The sequence below is a fragment of the Monodelphis domestica genome, chromosome 4 (genome assembly GCF_027887165.1).
Source record: "Monodelphis domestica isolate mMonDom1 chromosome 4, mMonDom1.pri, whole genome shotgun sequence".
Lineage (NCBI taxonomy): Eukaryota > Metazoa > Chordata > Mammalia > Didelphimorphia > Didelphidae > Monodelphis > Monodelphis domestica.
Window position 1 is genome coordinate 387391719 of NC_077230.1, and position 18644 is coordinate 387410362.

The 18644-nt window shown below is 37.4% G+C and overlaps 1 protein-coding gene across 16 annotated transcripts in view; it reads left to right on the forward strand.

Moving 5' to 3' along the window:
• EIF4G3 (eukaryotic translation initiation factor 4 gamma 3) overlaps positions 1 to 18644 on the forward strand; it is a 386696-nt gene that overhangs the window by 249752 nt on the left and 118300 nt on the right. The gene's annotated exons all lie outside the window — the stretch shown is intronic.

The window sequence follows — 18644 nt, forward strand, 5'->3', positions numbered from 1 at the left end:
AAAAACAACAACTTGGTAATAGTCTTCATAATTGGAACCTCAACTGCTGTCATGTTTCCTAACAAGCTCTTCCATGCTGTCAGAAAAATTTGCTGTCTGATAGAAAGGATTTTATATTTTTGTTATGGAATATTAGGCTAGGCTTTAAATATTATATTCCTCATGCTAGTGCAAATATCAAGGTTTGGAAGATAAACCAAATTGTGGCTCTCTCTGTTGTTTAATCACTCGTGTTATTCAGTGTGTGTGTATGTGTGTGTATGTGTGTATATGTATACATATACACACATACACACACACACATATATATGAATATATTGTAACTGTTCTGGGGGATCTTCTGAGACTCAATTCTTTGAGGATATGACCCTTTAATTATCAATTAAAGTAATTTCATAAATAGATGTACTCCATCACTTTTGGACATGGAGACTATGAGTCTGAACATGGAACATGGATCCATAGTATGGCCATGAAAATGAAGAAACTCCATTGAAAGTAGCTGCCCCTCCTGCTGCTGTGTAGTGATACATTTTGGTTAAAGTTCTCCTTTCGACTTGGCAGAAATGTACACATGAGCTTGGTTAAGTGTACCAGAATTGGCTATAAAATACAAACAAATATTTCTATTAAAGCTAGCATTAATCAAGTACCTCCTGCTATGTGAGAAGATCCTGGAGGTAAAGAGCCTAAATCAAACAGTCCTTAACCTCAAGGAGCTTATACTCTTTTAGAGGGATCTCACATTTAAACCTCTCAGTAAATTATCTGCAAGATTTTTTTTAAGAGAGAAAGGGAACTAATAGCAGGGTTGAGATGATACTGGCATTAAAGCTGAGTCTTGAGCAGAGAGGATTTTCTGGGCAGGCCTTTTATTGGGGCAGAGAAGAGGAATGCATAGTTGTTGGTCTGCTTTGGGTTTTATTAGCAACTAAACAGAGGAATTATAAAATAAAGGTAGAGAAGGGAAAATGGAGAGAGATTTCTGGAAGTTCTTCCCACTCCAGAGTGAAGAGTTTCTGTTAAAGTCAGTACAGAATCAGAAGGGGAAAGAGAAGGTAATGAACATTTATCTTGCACCTACTGTGTGCTAGGCACTGTGCTAAGTGCTTTACCATTATGATCTCATTTAATTTAATTGGTTCAGCAAGGAAAATTTTCTTATCTCTCATTGTTATAGCATATACATTTTTTACTGAATTCTGTTATTAGTAAGATTCTAATTTAATTGATTTTAACTATTTGTCAGAACATTAAAATGACCTCCCATTGACTTTCTACTTTTTGTCATTATTCTCAGATGTTGTCGCTCTCTCTCTGACACTCTCTGAGATAAGGAATTAAGTGGTGATTTCCTTCCCTGTATAATCACTTAAGCTTGTGGCCAACAGCCTTGAGGCTTCTTCAGTTTAACCCTCTGTCTGTTTCTATTTTCTGTGGTCCTTATTCTTTAATAAGAGGCTGGGTTGTGGTGGTCTGCAACAATTATTTGTTCCACCTACATCTGAGCTATTAGTGTCAGCTCTGTGTTAGTCAGCTGTGGGGCTTTGGGCCCCTTTGCTTCAGCTGGCAAATCAGTTTATTGGACATCCTCTGATAACTTTTAAGATTTGGCTTTCTAGTCTTAGGGCTCAACATCCTTTTTTTGTTACAACATTCTTTTTTTCTTCACAATTTGACCATCATTGATATTTTAATAATCTACATCACTTTAAAATATGTGAATTGTCATACAAACACTTTGGAATCCTTTGGTTTTAATATGAATTTTTGGTTATAATGCATTATTGTCTTATTGAAAATGATTTTGTTGGAAGGGTCATCTGCAGAATATTTTGGTTAACACATAAATGATGTGGGAGTAACTTGTAAAATCCAATCAGTGACTTGTTAAAACAAAAGCCAGAATCAATATCATGCCAGAAGGAAATAAAAATGAGAGGACAGTATGCAGTTACAACAGCTCCAACCTGACACAGTGGCAGAATGATATCCCACAATAAGAACTAGATAAAGCAAAATGTCTGGACACTAGGCAAAGTGACTAGCCCCCTGTTTGCTTCCCTACACACTCCTCTTAACTCCATGTCAAGAAGATGTAAAACACCCATCCTATTGGGGAAGCCAAAGGAACCCCATGATCACTTTTCCCTACCTTCCTGCCTGCCAGCCTTCCTGTAAGTGCTCAGCCATTAGTGTTGAGTGACATACTTAGGGATTACACAGTTTGAAAGTGTCTTGATATCAGATTTGAACCCAGGATCTCCTATCTCCAGCCTTATCCCTCTATCCACTGAGCCACCTAGCTGCCCTGCCACTGATCACTCTTCAACAAATAATTGATCTTCATAATTAGGGAGAATAAAGACATGGTGGTCCAGAACAATTCTAGCTTAGATTAGAAACTTACTTGCAAAATATTATGGAGGGAATCATAAAAGAATGAATATTAGAAAGTATTTGTGTCCAGATTGTTAATTGATGGTCCATTTATCCAGAGAGCATTTGAAATCATATAAAAGTGAAACAGATAAAAAATGAAATATATTTTTCAGCATTTCTATAACAATCTTCATCATCTAAAATGAAACCTCTTTTAGATTCTAATGTTCCATATCTCAATATGCTTATTGAAGAAAATAAATTGTGCTAAAGATGGAAAGGATAGTTGGACTAGACTATGTATTCAAAGAAGAAGTCTCTGCAGCTGTTAATACCTGGTCAGGATATTGAGATGTACTGATCCCAAGATACTAGAAAAGGGATCAAGATACAAAACATTGGGGGAAATCATGAATAGGATTACTAATGAACAACAACAACAAAAGATTTTTGAAAGGATATCATTAGCTATATGCCTGCTTTCTTCTTTCCGTGAAATTTTGGAGAATGATCTCTACATATATCAATAATTTATATGGAAATATGAGAAAGAAACAAATGATAGCAAAGCACAGTGATTCAATTGATTTTAAGTAAAAGATTTTTTAACATTCCTTCATGGATGTGTTGAGAGTTAACTTTGTTCAGTGATGCTTCAGTCTTCAGTATCAAGCAAGGCATCAGACAGGGTGTGTTTTGATATAGCCTTTTCAAAGTCCTGATGTAAAATTTAAATTAATATCAATGACTCCAAGTATTATTTTTTATAAAGTTTATTAATATTCACTTGAAGTAGAAGAAATAAAAAAAAGAAATAGAAGTTCAAAGCCTACTAATCTAATTAAAGTATGTCCACATGTATAAATTCTCCTGCCTGGCTGAACACCAGCTTCAGCAGCAACTTTCGGGGGCGGGGGGGTGGTGGTTGGTGGAGAGGGTAGGACCACACACAAAAATATATCCTCTGTCTCCATGCAGGTCAGTGCATTCACATAGTGTTCACATCCAAATGAATTGCTTTGTAGACAAGTCTTGGGGAGTAAATTCTATCTATACAATCCCTCCCCCCGTAATTCTGTTAGGAAGTGAGCATGTTGAAATCTCCCATTTTACATGCCTACTCTCTCCAATGAATCATTACACATAACTAGCTCATATCTCTAAAGATCTCTTACTAAAGATGCGTACAATATTGCACTTTCTAAGGCAAAATTACAATAATTTGGGGATGAGAGGGAAATGAATGAGAAAGAGAGCAAAACCAATGTTCGGTAGGAGACAAAATGCCTATTAGGGGGCAATCCTCTTTGGCATAAGAGTTTACATTCAAAATAAATGTGTTCAACCCCACTGCAATTCCAAAGTTCATTCTGGATCTTTTAATGAAGTGTGTGGTTTCTGCAGGCATCTCCATGGCTCCTTCTCCAAACAGTTTCCTTTCTTAATTCGAGGAGTTGGCAAGTTTCCCTTCCTGAAATATCTCTAAAAGATATTAAACCTTGCATTATAGGATAATAATATCCCCTGAGGAGGGTATTGACCAACACCTGGATCACTCCGGGATACATGACTGAGTTATGAGGTTTATGAATCAATCCCCCCTGCCCCCCCCCCAAAAAAAAAAACAGAAGAAAAGAAAAAAATTCAAAATCAAATAGTATATAAAAATTCTGAGTAAACAAGAATAACAGGTTCTAGAATCAGGGCCCAATAAAGTGATTTGTGTTCTACAAGTCTATAGGACCATTACAGCAATATGCACTTACCCAATCAGCAGCCAGGACTACAGAGAATTGCCACACTTATAAAAGACCAAAAAGGGACTAGATTTTTTTTTTTATCAGACAGGAAATAACATTCCCTGTTTTGATTTTACCTTCACTCACAGAGATAGGGAGCCAAAATTGTAGCCAAAATACTTTGTCTGAATCTGGCACAGGGAAATCCTGCCTCTGACGTTGTCAAACAACTACTTCTTTGAATCCTAAAACAAGTCCTCTGTCTTAGCATGAATTCTCATCAGTCCCACCAGAATTGGTTGGATTTCTTGTCCTTGTGCTTCTAGGCAGATTCTCATCAATCCTACTGGGATTAGTTGGTCTCCTTGACCTTATTCTTCTTGGTACTGTACAGTGACTCTTTTGGGATCTCTTCTTCTGAATAATACACAACTATTAGTCAAAGACTCATAATATTTAATAGTCAATGGCAGATTTCCATTAACTAAAGCTTTTAACGATGCATAGATATTAGGGCTAATGGATATTGTAAAATTATTTTAATGAAAAATCAAAAAACCATTAATACTGGGAACATGTACTTCAAGTACAAAAAATGAGAGGAAAGAAAATGCAAATATCATCTTGCACATAAATGGAAAAACAATAAAATTCAAAATATAAAATATTCATATTTCACATTCCATGTGACTGTATTAGCCAAGCAAAGGCACAACACAAAGATTTCTCACTCAAAAATGAGATCTATTCCCTTTTTACCTTGGCCATGATCCGCAGTGTGAGTGTACATAATTTTTTTTAAACCAGATAACAGCTTTTTAAAAACAGTCATATAGCAATTAATGCAGATTCTAAGGAGTACCAAAATCTTCAAAATGATAAGAGCCTTTTTTGGTGACAATTGCAAACAAACTCACTATCATTAGGATTCACATGAGTCTCTATAGCTATTTGTGGTGTGTCATTTGAAAAACCTTTGAGGCTTATGAATATTTGTCACAAGTTCTCCACATCTATTTACATAAGAACAACAAGACTGATGTCCTGTAGGAAAGAGATGCTAAGTAGTTTGGATGACTTGAGCTGTGTCTTGAGCCAATCTTTCAACCTCAGCTGAGATATTTCTAACAGTCTATTACTGCCATCATTCCAAAATTCAGTAGGAAAGGCCAGAAAAACTAATGTACTGCTTATGAAGAGGTTTTGGCTCTAAGATGTCACCAAGAATCTGGATTATCATCGTGGTGGAAGGGTAGAGTAAGCTGAATGTAAAACCATCCAAGCTCCATGGTAAATTTACCTCTGAGAGCCATCCAGGGGTTACTAAGAGCCCTGGGAAATCCTTCCCACCTCCAGGACGAGATTGTAACAGCTATAAAAGGCATGTATTTATATATCCCATCCATTATAAACAGGGAGGTGAGGAATATAATAGTGCTATCGCATTTCACTCTGTCACCCATGTACTTACTATTACTCAAGTCAAAGGTAGGCAAATAGTCAGAGGTAGTGGCACTCCTAGATATCTGAAAATCATTTTTGAAGACCCGTTAAAATCAATTGAGATTTTTTAGCTCATTAAATTCTTTAAAGGTTACTGATACAGGTTGTAACCAGTTTGTTGGTTCCATCATTGTCTATGTGACAATTATCAAAGGCAAAAAGGAACAAAAAGCTTTTTAGGCAACATGTGACAAACCCAGCATCCATAAGGACCTATGGCATAGCCATGGAAAAGGTTTTGTTCAACTTGCCTATGGACTTTTATAATGGTATTTTCTCTGGGCCAGTCATAGGGGGAGAGTACAAATAAAGACAATGTGGCCTGAACATTTAGCTAATAGCCAAATCACAGTAACTGAACATGACATAACATAATGGAATATTTTAGATCACATTAATATGTGAATTTAAAAACAAAATTAAATCTTAAACAAGCAGCAAGTATAATAAGCATGGCAGCATACAGCCACTGAGTGTCATTAGAAGGTTATACATTTGAGCAATTATTCCAAGAGGCCTTTTCTCCAATTTTGATAGCTGTTAGAATGGTGAACAGTACTTGAAACTGACCTTCCCAGCATGCTGAGTTCCTCCAGTTCCCTGGAAGTTCTTTAAGTATACCTTGCATTTAAAATTGTTACAGAGACTTCTTCACTATGGGGAGGGGAACAAATTGAGACAGTTAACATCAATATGACAATGGAGTCTGAAAAGGCTTAAAATTTGCCTCCAGACTCTTTGAGGTTCCTTTCCCTCTAAAGTGCCATTATTCATCTAAATTTCTTTGGTCACACCTCAAGGGTCCCCCATACTGAGGGGGATTTCCACATTGAGTATAGTGTGGATGAACCCCATATTGGATGTTGTAGGGAGATTAATCTCCCTTCTGAAACTTGAGATTTCTCAAACTATCTTTTTGTTGTTTTTTCTTGAGAAGGAATGGATAAATTACAAGGTATTCCATCAATAAGAGCACACCCAGGAATGGCAGCAAAAAAAGATATTCTAAAGCTGTGAGCTGCATGAGCTTGGTAATGCACTGCTCTTTCATAGAGTGGGCTATGCTTTTAAATCTAATTATTAAATTGGTTGCAAGTCTATTTCCTTTCTGTAGGTGGACCTACCCTAGTATATACTCGCTAAGGGTAAGAGCCTCATAAGGAATGTTCTGGAGAATAGTTTTGTTGTCCCCCCCCCCCCAGGCATAAAGCAAGTGGTCACGTGTTTCCAAGGCCTTAGGGGTGCTTGGCAGGGAGCTCCTATTAAATTGCCAGTCTCTGAATCCACTGAGCTACTTAGTTGCCCCCCCACCCCCTGCTGTGCTGGGTGGGTTCAGGATCTCGAAGATGGCATGGGAGATCCCCGTGAGTGGTGACACCTCAGTCCCCACCCTCACGGCCAGGAGAATGGAAGCTCCCAGGGTTAGTTTAAAATCAGCTTGGAATCTAGATGGGGAGTGGGGTGGATTTGGGTGGTCAGCATGGAAGGGGCCCAGGATCTCCTGCTCGCCACATGTCTGCACTGTACTACTAGTCTAAAAAGCTGTCTCAGCTCCAAGCTGGAATTCTATAGCTCCCTGCAGAGGGAAAGGGGTAGGGGTGTGTGTGTGGGTACCCCACAAGGCAGGGGACCAGGAGTGCTCACCCCTCTACGTAGGACTCTCAGGGATAATCCGTGCTCCAGCGGCAGGCAGCAGCAACAGCAACCAACTGCAACCACAGGAGGGATGCTGATACAGACAATGTAGCTGGAACACCTAGAGGCTTGCCTTGAAGCTAATCTGTCCGTATGACTATTACAAGTAAGGGTTTTAAATTCCAGGCTCTGGGTCACCAAAAATGTAAGATTTAAATTAATATCAATAACTCCAATAATTATTTTTATAAAGTTTATTAATAATCACTTGAACTAGAAGAATAAAAAAAAAAAGAAAAAAGTTCAATGCCTAATAATCTAACTAAAGTATAACCATGTGTGTAAATTTTTCCAATAGCCTCACTCGGGGGAGGGGGGGGAGGGGAGAGAGAGAGAGAGAGAGAGAGAGAGAGAGAGAGAGAGAGAGAGAGAGAGAGAGAGAGAGAGAGAGAGAGAGAGAGAGAGAGAGAGAGAGAGAGAGAGAGAGAGAGAGAGAGAGAGAGAGAGAGAGAGAGAGAGGAGAGAGGGAGAGAGGGAGAGGGAGAAGGATTGAGATTGCAAAGCTGTTTGCAGGTGACTTTGGATTTATTGCAAACCCCTCAATCATGGAGAGCTTCCTTGCTGAGATTCAATACTTATCTAATGAGTCATTCATATTGTCTAAGAAAAACTAAATGGGAGGGACGGGGGTCAGCTAAGTGTCTCAGTGGATTGAGAGTCAGACCTAGAGACCGGAGGTCCTGGGTTCAAAACTGGCCCCAGACACTTGTAAGCTATGTGACCCTGGCCAAGTCCCTTAACCCCCATTGCCTAGCCCTTACCACTCGTCTGCCTTGGAACCATTACACAGTATTGATTCTAAGATGGAAGGTAAGGGCTTAAAAAAAAAAGAAAAAACTGCTAAATGGATTAAATACATAATCTCATAGTTGGACGGGATCTTAATGATGATCTAGTCCAAACCATAACCGAAAAAAATATCTTCAGTAGCCCTTCCATGTAATTATCTAGTCTTTGATTGAAGATCTCCAACCAGAAGGAACCTGTTACTCCCATTCTACTTTTGGAGTTTTAATGGTTACAAAACTTTTCTTTATATTAAGACTAAATCTTACACTTTAAAAACTCCTACCCTTTGATTTTGGTTCTTCCCTCTGGGGCACAACTGTACAACTCCATAATCTCTTTCGTATACATTCCCTCTAAGTACTGTAAAACGGGTGGTTCAAAGGGCAGTTTAGAGATGCTTAATTAATATGTGTAAATCAGCCACCATCATCTTACCAACTCCTTCTCAAGAAATTGAATGAAAAACCTTGTGTAGGGAATGTCTGATTAGAAAAGGATATGGTTTGGCCTCATGGGAAATGGAGGGGATAACAAAGATGCTGTTCAATTACTTATATAAATTTAAAAACCCTAGAGGAAGGCTTTTCAGCATACTGTGAAGACATTAGAGAAAAGATACCTAATATGACAATGTAAGCTCTGTAACAATGATGGCAAACCTTTTAGAGACCATGTGCCATTGCCCCCACCCCCCACTGAGTGCTTGGCTTGCCTTGCCCCACCCCCATTTCACACAGGGGAGGGAGGAAACATTCCCATTAGGCTGCTGTGCAGAGGGGTGGGTGAAGTGAAAAAATGTCCTCAACATGGGTATAGAGGAGGAGAAGAGGGGCCTGAGTGCTCTACTCCCCTGAAGCTCTGCTGTCTGTGAGCTGCCCACTTTACCCCCTGTGTGCTCCCATTGGGCTACTGGGCAGAGAGGCAGGGAATTTGAAAAAAGAGCTGGTCTCAGTAAGTTTCTCCCACTTTTAAAGACCCTTCCTTTTATCTCTACCTGTGCCTTCCTTCTACTTTACATGAACCAGTTGCAGCTTTTAGCTTTGCTTAGAACTGCACAGGGGCCAGTCAGTGATTCATCACCCACTATAGCACACATGGGTCACAGGCCTCCCCATACTTAAGGATAAGTAGGGTGTGTACACTTGTGGTGATTAAAACTAAAAGTGGGGAATGATTCATATTCTATATGTTGGAGAACTAAGACCTTTATTAGAGAGGCTTATAAAAAATTTTGTACCATTATTGTTATCTTGTATTACTCTCGATCCTGTTTCCCTATATTTAGTTTCTAACAATTACCTCCCCAATTTCTCCTTTTTTTTGTCAGCCCTACCCCCATTCCCATATCCCTTTCCCTTCCTATTTTCATGTAGAATAAGATAAATTTCTATATCCCGTTGATTTTGTACGTTCTGCCCTCATGGAGCCAGTTCCAGTGAGAGTTAGGTTTATATGCTTCCCTCGTCAGTAAAAGCTCTTTCATGCCTCTTTTATAGGTGATAATTTATCCAATTCTACTTTTCCTTTCCCATTTCTCCCAATTCATTCGTCTTTCTCAGGCTGTAATTTTATTTTTCATATCATTCCATCATATTTGACTCTGACCTTTTTACATATATTCCTTCTTACTACTCTAATAATCATAAAGTTCTTTGGAGTTACAAGAATCAACATGTAGAAATTAAACATTTTTACCTTATTGAATGCCTTTTGATTTCTCTTTCCTGTTTACCATTTTATGCTTCTCTTCAATCTTTTATTTTAAGGTGTGAATCTTAAAACTGCTCAGACTCTACCTTAGAAGATTTGGTTAAGCTATTCCCCATTTTAAACAATGCAGGTGCTTGGTCAGGCATGTATTGAGAACTTTAAAATTACTCCACCCTGCTCAGATGTGCTCACACTTATGGCTTTTGATGGCTCAGACACTGTCTCCTGGATTAATTTCCTAGATCAGTTATTTTTCTAGTTTTCACATTTTCTTCTATTTTTTCATTGTTTTGACTATATGGTTTTCTTTTTTGATGTCTCATGGAATTATTAACCCAATTCTGTTTTTTAAAACATGATTTTTTGGAGTGAGTTTTTGTATCTTCTTTTCCATTTGGTCAGTTCTACTTTGTAAAAGATTTATTTTCCTCAGTGAATTTTTATATCTCTTTTTCCATATAGCCAGTTCTGCTTTTTTAAAAGGAGTTCTTCTCTTCAGTGGATTTTTGTGAGACTTTTATTAGTCAGTCTATTCTGTTTTTTAAGGTATTGAGAACCTCCATTCTTTTTGGACTTGAAAGCAGTTGATGTTTTTCTTGGAGGCTTTGGATGTAGCATTATAGACCTCGTTGTGTAATAGTTAAAATTAAATTATGAGGCTGCTAATAGTTTTAGTAGCTTTATTACTTCAAAGTAGTGATAGTAAAGAGAGTGAAATGTAGGAAAGAGGTAAAGAGTTGCTTAGCTTAATACCCTATGTACTGTTTAATGAATTGAAGCTTACCACCGAGAGGGGTTCCTTCAGGTTCCAGTCTTCAGCCAGAAGTGTGTGAAAGAGAGCGAGAAATGCTTTGGTCTCTCCTTATAAGCAATTTTTCCACCCAGTAGCTCTCCCACGTCACATCTCAGGAACCAATCCTAGTTCCTTAATTTGCCTAGTACCACCCAGGTGGGCAGTGCCTATGGGCTCAGTTTCCTGTCTCATTGGTTTCAACTTTCTTTCTCTGAGGGCCTGTCTATACCTGCACATCTCAATGGTAAACAACCTCTTAAGTTGCTGATTGATGATGTAAAACAAAGCGATGTAATGGGGAGGGGAATTACCTTCACACATCCTCCCTGTGACCCTGTTGGGAGATGAGCATGTTGAAATCTCCCCAATTGAGGGTTTGGGGAGATTAACATGCCTAGTCTCCCCAGTGAATCATTTAAAATAACCAGCTTATACCTCTAAAGATTCTCTGGCTAGAGGTGTATAAAATATTGCACTTCACCTAGAGGGAATTATAATAATTTGGGGATGAGGGAAATAAAAGAGAAAGAAAACAGAAACAGTGATTGATAGGCACATTGACAAAAAGCCAATTAGGGTGCATTCCCCTTTGGCATAAGTGTTTACATTCAGAATAAATATGTTCAACCCATTTCAGCTCAGCTTATTGCATCAAAGTTCACTCTGAATCTTTTTATGCTGTGTGTGGTTTCCACAGGCATCTTTATATCACCTCCAAAAGATTTTAAACATTGAAGTTTAGAATAATTATACAGTTGTTTTCTGAGATTGAGTCTACCCTGTCACAAAAAAAAATTTTATGTCTATCTTCCTTTTTTGTTGTTTGTTCTTTTTCCAGCTTTTTTCTTTTCTTTAAACTTAAACTGTTAAAGTTGGGCTCTGTAACTGTGGTGAAGGGATTCTGAGTTTCAGGTTCTTTGTGCAGCTGCCTTCAGAACTAGCTCTGGGGTTCTATCTTTAAGTTCTTCTAAGGTGGTATAATATAAGGAGAAGTATGTTTAATACTCTCCCCACATGTGCTCTGGTCTGTGAGTATCCCCCAAGAACTTTTACCCCTTGGAAGTGTGACCAGGATCACCCATGGCTGCAAACACTGGCGTATGCTAGTGCTCTTCCTCACCCTGAGACCATTGGATCTATCTGCATATACACAATGCAGCAGGAGTCTTGAACCTAGAACCAGCAAAGTGACCCCTGTAATCTCCCTCTGAGCAGTTGTCCTACCCTCATTCCCTCCCCCACCCCCCCAAGTCCCTTACAGTTTGTGGCTAAGAGCTCCAGAAGTCTTGGCTGCTGCTTCAGTTACACCCAGAGCCTGTTGCCATGGTGGGGCCTGTTTTGGCATATTCCTTTGTGCTCTACTTCCACCCTAGTGCAATAGATCTTTCATCCTGGCTTTCTAAGTTATTTTGGGTAGAAAAATTCTTTCACCCCATCTTTTTATAGGTTATGTTCCCATAGAATTTGTTTTAATGCATTATATCATAGTTTTTTCGAGGGGATTTGTTTTCTTTCCCTGCCATCTTCAGTATGCCTTTTTGCATTAAAGTTCCTTGTAGGTGGTAGTTGTTTTTCAACCTGATACTGCCCATCAAATTTTTGCTTTTGTTTTTCAATAAAGAAACCTATTTATTCAAATTATATGAAAAGAGAAATCAGAATTAGTTTATATAGGTCAGATAATACAGAATGAAGGAGTGTTTTCCCTTTTAGAGAAAGATCTCTTTTCAATTTAGAAAGAAGTGTTTGGGTTTCACTCCCCATAGTCTATAGAATAAATTGTGTTCTCCACCTTTCGCCAGGGTCAAAGAGACCTAATAGATATATTTGTTCAGAGAGAATCAGAATTTGTGTGTGTGTGTGTGTGTGTGTATTCATTCATTTATTATAGTTTATCAATAATCATGATCTTATTGAGTGATTTGCCTCCGTTTCTATTTGTGCTACTAATATAGTTCTTCAAAGTCATTTTATCCCCAGACTTTTAGATTAATAGAGGAAAACTTGCAATATTGGTGGTTTTATAGAAAATAGAGATAGACAGGAAGCTATTTGGTACAAAGGTTTAAAGTGACTGCTTTTCACATAAAATTGTAGCTAGTTCAGCAAGTTCTTTTGGTCTAAGTCTGTATCTGTGTCCCTGTAATTTAATACTTTCTGTCATATCAGTGCTTTATTTTTTCTTAATATTATGGAAATTTATTTCCAAGTCCACAACACAACAGAAAATTTGCCTGTTAAAATTTAGCTGTGTAAAATAAATTGTGCCAACACTTTGCTAAATCTATCTAATAGAAAGTTGTGTGCAATGTCAGTTATTTTAAAGGCTTTGGTCCTGAGGTTAATTTCTGTCCCTATTCCCTTATCTTAGATCAATTCTGTCACTAATTTCTTCTACTTTTAGATGCAAGTAAGTCTTTATATATACTAGTTAATACTAACCCATTTCATGGAAATATTTTTCTTTTTAAGGATTTTGAAGCATGTTTTCTTCTCTTTTCTGACAATATGACAATAACAACGACAAATGATGATAATGACAATACCTTCCATTTGCATCACTCTTACCGCATGCCAGGAAATGTGCTATGCTTTTGACAATTATTAACTCGTTTGATCCTCATAACAATCATGGGAGAGAGATGCTGTGATGATACCCATTTAACATTTGAGGAAACTGAGGTAGGCAGAAATTAAGCCACTCAACCCAGAGTCATACAGTCATGCACACCCACCCACAAATATATCTTTTTTATCTCTCTTGTAGTAACTTGAGCAGGAGTTGAATGGGGAGGGAACTGGAGGGCAGCAACTTTGTCCAGACAAGCAACACTGTTGTGACATGGCCCGAGATTCTAACTGTCCTTGTACTCACTTTCCCTAGAGGGGAAGAGAAAGCAGTGCACTGCATATACAGCACTAGTCATCATTTATCTGAGTCTACGGAGATGTGGTCGGAAGCTAGGCTTAGTTAACCAGCAAAGCCTTAGCATTGACATGGGACATGGGGACTTTTCTGCAAAAGTGGATTCTCTGCTTATTGGTGGCTGCTGCTTTTGATGTGATTGGTTCCAGCAGTACAACTTTGTTGTCCATTGAATGAATAAATGAATTTTACATCTAAAAAAGATATATTTGTGGGTGGGTGTGCTTAAAGAAACAGATAGAACTGGTATGTGATTTTAAAAGGACTATATTATAAGATCCCTATTTCTAATCCCAGCATTTTTAAAGTGATACCTTTGGATTTTGTTTTCCTCATCTGTAAAATGAGAAGCTTGGAGTTATTAGTCATCTTTATGACCCTTTCTAGCTCTGTGTATTCTGTGTGTGTGTGTGTATCTGTATAAAATTTCATAACCTAAAATAAGACTTGAAAATCCAAAGCACATCTATGTGTTGGGTACTTAAGCCTTGATTTTATTATTTTGGAATAACTATTAATACATTTCTATTAAAGCATCTAGAGGCACCTGGGAAACACTGTAGGCCTCATCTAATCAAGCAGCAAGCCAAAAAGTAAAAGTAAAGTGCCTTTTGTTCCAAAAGCTGGGAATACAAAGAACATTAAGAGAACAGCAAAGCAGTCATTGCCCTCATGGAGCTTACATTTCTCTCTGGATGGTCAATAGCATGTACATAGACTCTATGTATATACATATGTTGTAGATATATATATCTAGATAGGAGACGGTCTGTACAGATGGAGAGCTGGAGCAAAGTTTTCTCCAAAGGGTTGTAAGGAACAAGAAGAGGCACAGTGGTAATGGATTCCATCATGGCGAATGACCTGTTCCAAGGGCATGTGAAGAGAAGCTTATAAAGTGATATATGTCATGTATGAGGAACAGCTAGGAGCCCAGAATGACTTAGTTGTAGACTTTATGGAAGAGAGTCATGAATTAGAACCTAGGAATTCAGCAAAGGACAAGGTGGTGAAGAAATTTATATAGCAGAATGTACACTTGAACCTATTGTTAATAGGGAGCACCCAAAGTTTATTGGCTTTTATGATTACATCTGTGGCTTCAGAAAATCACTTTAGCAATTCAGTATAAGGTCGTATTGAAAGACTTGAGGCAGAGAGGCCAAATTGGAAATTATTTTAACCATCCAGGTGAAATGTGAAAGGCATGAATGGAGAGAAATCATTAGGTGTGATGTATGGTAACTAATTAGATATACAAAGTGCAAGAGAGGGTGGAGTCAACCTGGAAGGATGTTAGTGTCCTTTCAAGTCATAGGGAAGTCATAGGGAAGAGGGGATAAAGATGATGATAATTGTAATTATTAAAAAGAATAATTATTCAATTAATATTAAACAATGAAATAAGGCAATTATTTAATGTTTATTAATAATAAATTGAATAATTAATATATCATGATAATCCTTAACTGATATATTTCTTTTTTTAAAAAATAGATTATTACATATTTGTTTTTTTAGTAGCTGTTGAGAATTTCATGCTTCCCCTTTTTTTGATCCATTAATACATGCTGTTCATTCTAGGTATTCATTTGAAATTAACATTATTCAGTTCTATGTGTTATTTTGATTAATGAGATAATAGTAATATTTCTTGAGTTTTATTTTGTTGAAAAGTATATTGGCATTTTAGAAATAAAATGCTAACAGCACAACGTGACAGCAAATCATCATAAAAATAGAACACTTCAAAAATAATTTTTAAAAATAATTTTTTAAAAGTTGTATTAGTTCTTTTTTTTTCTTCATAGTAAACAGCTGTTTCTATACATGGTATTCTGTCCCTAGTTTTAAAACTATCTCTCTGAAGAACAAAAACAGTGAAGCAAATAAAATTGAACCTGTGTCCAAATCTTTCACCATATTTGATTTTCTATTCCAGGAGTCTCCTAAGTTATTTTCAAAAGTATGTTAGTCTATTTAATTTTCTCCTCTCTTGTACAATCATGATTTTTTCATTTATTCCTCAGGGTTTGACTTCCTTTAAAAATTTTTTCATTAATAATTTTTTATCATTTTTATTTCCTTCCCTTATCAAGAAAGCATTCCTTGTAACAAAAGAAAAATGAGAAATAACATTTCACAGACTAAGAAATCAGCCAAGTCAGACACTATTCTACTCCCATTGTCACCAGGTACTCTAAAGGAAGATATGGAGATGTATCCCCTCAGTGGTCATTAAAATGGAACAGAATTCAATTTTGTTGTTGTTTTATTGTTCATTTTATTTACTGTGAAATCATTGTGTAAATTCTTTTCTTGGTTCTCTTTGCTCTGATTTACATCAAATTATGTAAGTCTTCCCATGCTTCTGAATGAGAATCATTTAGGTGGAGACTTAGACTCAAGATTGGACTTGGAGGCAGAAAATTCTGTATTCAAATCCAACCTCAGGTACCAATTAGCAGCTGGGACCCTGGAGGCAGGGGTGGGGGATGGGACAACTACTATGTGACTCAGTTTCCTCATTTTTAAAATGCAAATGATAATTGGATCAAATTAGATAGCATTTGTCAAGCATTTTTAAAACCTGTAAGTGCTCTTCTAATACCAGCTTTTAATATTATTCATATTGATTACATTTCAGTGATATTTCTTATCACAAGTTAACTCTGCCATTCAACAAATGATGACATCTACTTTGCTTCTGGTTCTTTGCTGCCACAGAAAATGGGCTGCTTTGAATATTTTATCATAATCCCTGTGCCATCATTTGCCTTGCCAATGAGCATCTATTTGGTAAATCTCCTGCCTTGGGGAAGCAGTCTGGGCACTGAGTCTTGTCTTATCTTTTCTTTAGGATCATGCTTGTTATATGTTTTGTGGTGATTGTTGTTGTCATGGGGTATATTGTTTTCTTGGCTCTCTTTACTACACTATAGATCAGATTGTGTAAATCTTCCCAGATTTCTCTGTAATCATTATTGTCTCTTCTTATAACACAATGATATTCCATTACATTTATGCACCACAGTTTATCTCCTCCCTGATTTATGAATATCTACTTTGTTTCCAAAGTTTTGTTACCACAAAAAGTATTGCTATAGGGGACAGCTGGGTAGCTCAGTGGATTGAGAACCAGGCCTAGAGATGGGAGGTCCTACGTTCAAATCTGGCCCCAGCCACTTCCTAGCTGTGTGACCCTGGGCAAGTCACTTGACCCCCATTGCCTAGCCCTTACCAGTCTTCTGCCTTGGAGCCAATACACAGTATTGACTCCAAGACAGAAGGTAAGGGTTTTTTTAAAAAAAAGTATTGCTATCAATATTTTGCTAATCTATGAGAATTTAATTTTAATCTATTTGTAGATTCTCCATGTTATTTTAATTTATTTTCATGATTCCAAATTACTTTTCAAAATGGCTGTACTAATTTAAAGCTCCACCAATGATGTACTAGTCTTATCTTCCCACAACCCTTCCAATAGTGACTATTACTGTCTTTTGACATCTTTGCCAACTTACTATCTTTGAGGTAACACTTCAGGGTTCTTATGATTTACTTTTCTTTACTGTTAGCAATAGGTAGTAATATTTCCTATGGTCATTAATAGATTGCAATTCTTCTTTTCAGAACTGTTTGTTATGTCCTTTGAAATCCCTTTTGGCTGTGTGTATGTGCATGCATGCTCATGCATGTGTGTTATTTTCTATAGATTATAGGCACCAATCCCTTATCAGAAAAAAATTTTATAAATATTTTTCCCATTCTACCGTGTCCCTTCTTATCCTATCCACTTTAATTTCGTACCCTACAACTTTGCCAAAACTTATAATTGTTGCAGTATCCTTGCTGATTCCCTAAGATTGTTCAAGTATTATGTGTTCAGAAAATAAGGATAGTTCCTTATCTTCTTTGACTATCTTTATATCTTTAGTTTCTGTTGCTTTGCTTATGGCCATTTTATTAATATTTTTAGGACATTTTTGAATAACAGAGTGGCTTTTACTCTTCATTTGGAAAGATCCTAATATATCCCATTACACATGATGTTTGCTTTGGTTTTTGATAGACAGTCCCTGTATGCCTCTGTTTTGCAGAGTTTTTGGTTGTTACAAGGGAATCACTTTAAAAGACTGATATATATTAATTTAAGGTCGCCAAGGAATCAGCTATGTAATTCCTAAATGAAAAACTCAAGTCAGCCATCAGCCTTTTTTGGAGTTTAATTACAATAGGAGCAAGAAAGGAATTAGAGATATATATAGAGAGAGAAAGGGGAGAGACGGGAATAGGGCTTAAATACCCCTTCTGTTTAGGCTGGGCCAAAAGGCCCAAGCCCTTAGATAGCTGGGGCAAAGAAAGGAGATCAGTCCCTTTCACTCACGTGTCCAAAATGGAGAAACAGTCTCAGAGGCCCCCACCTTCAGCTTCCTTCAGAGCAAGCTTCCTCAGAGCCCAGGAACCACACCGACCAAAAACTCAATCCTCTCCCCAGTCTCCAGACCCTCCTATCTTTAAGGACACCATCCAAGTTGCCTCCCCTCAGTCCTCACATCTACCAATCACTCTTCATCAATTTCCCTGTCAATGGAGGCTCTCGCTTAACCCAGGACCGCCCAGAGGTTTCTGGCTTTTGCACATGTCTGTTGAAGGTCATATTTTCAAATGATTAAATCTATACTCCTTTGCTACAGCCCTTTCTAAATCCTGTTAACTTGAGTATGGTAGAGATTGGAATAATTAAATTTTGATCTAGGCTGCAGCCCTTACTCAATCCTATTAGGACTGAATAGGGTGGAGATTGATTCCAAGTATCTCCATTGTATCAATTCTAAATCAATCAAGACTCAAAGAAATTCCTGTTCTATGCTCAAGCATAGGTCAAAGTCCTTTCCATTGTTCAGCAAAGGGTTTCTGTCCTAAAGTAATCTTAAGAAGGGAAGAGAAGGAACCTCCCATGCCAATGGAGTTCCCATTCCAATAGACTATCAGTAAGAAATTTTCCAAGTATGAAATATCCCAATGGTGAAATTTCCAACATTTATAAGTCTAAGGAATTTTGAGGTTTACATGGTATAACTGAATATTGTACTTTGTTCAAGAC